The 984-nt window shown below is 38.9% G+C and overlaps 1 pseudogene; it reads left to right on the top strand.

Annotated features, from left to right (window-relative positions):
• The first annotated feature begins 33 nt into the window (after positions 1-33).
• LOC105820186 lies at positions 34-798 on the top strand (annotated as a pseudogene).
• Positions 799-984: the final 186 nt, after the last annotated feature.

The following is a 984-nucleotide window of genomic DNA, read 5'->3' as shown; positions in this document are numbered from 1 at the left end:
TTAATATTAATATTTTGAAATAAGAGCCTGAGTCTGGAGACCTGCTGTTGGCCAGAGGCGGCACAGATCTGGTGTGGGGAAGGCAGCGGGGCTCAGGCCTGCCTGTGAAGCATTGTCTTACATAATGGTAGAGGAAGAGCTGATGCTATTCAATAAAAGCATCAATGAATTTTGGAATAAATTCAAAAGTACCGACACTGTCATATGGTGGGGCTCAGAGATCACCTACAAGGCCCCCATCAAAGCATTTGCAGAAAAGCTATCTGTGAAATTAAAGGAAGAAGAACAAATGGTTGAGATGTTTCTGGAATATCAAAATCAGATCTGCAGGCAGAGTATGCTCATTCAAGGAAAAAAAAAGATAACTTGCTAAAGTTGATTGCTGAAGTAAAAGGCAAAAAGCAGGAATTGGAAGTACTGACTGCAAATATCCAGGATCTTAATGAAGAGTATTCTAGAAAGAAGGAAACTATTTCTACTGCTAACAAAGCTAATGCAGGGAGGCTGAAAAGGCTGCAGAAAACTGAAGGGCTGTGTAAACATCAACTTGGACAAGAAATTTGAAAAATTTATGGTGATAAATTGCAGTTTATGTTCACTAATATCGACCCTAAACATCCTGAGAGCCCATTTATGTGTTCCTTGCATCTAAATAAAGCAAAGGACTGTGAAGTGTCAGATAGGGCTCCTCCCCTTGAGTGCCAAGCAGAATGTCAAGAGAATGTAAGGAAGACCAACAGTTTTTCAGCTTTTCTCGCCAATGTCTAGAAAGTCTTTACTGCTATGGTTTATAATTAATGTGTAAATTGTATATAAAAATGTTTTTTTTCCTATTGTGTATCTCTTTTCAAAATAATTCTCACTATCTGTTGTCTCCCTGGAATTCTCTGGTATTTTTGCAACATTTCCGTGTGCTGTATTTCCTTAAGTCAAAGTATCCCCCCATCACCTGCAGTTTTGCTTCCTGCAGTTTCAGTTACCTGT

This window comes from Propithecus coquereli, unplaced genomic scaffold (genome assembly GCF_000956105.1).
Source record: "Propithecus coquereli isolate 6110/MARCELLA unplaced genomic scaffold, Pcoq_1.0 Scaffold5120, whole genome shotgun sequence".
NCBI lineage: Eukaryota > Metazoa > Chordata > Mammalia > Primates > Indriidae > Propithecus > Propithecus coquereli.
The sequence above is the reverse complement of the archived record's forward strand: the minus strand, read 5'-3'. Positions and strand labels throughout refer to the sequence as shown.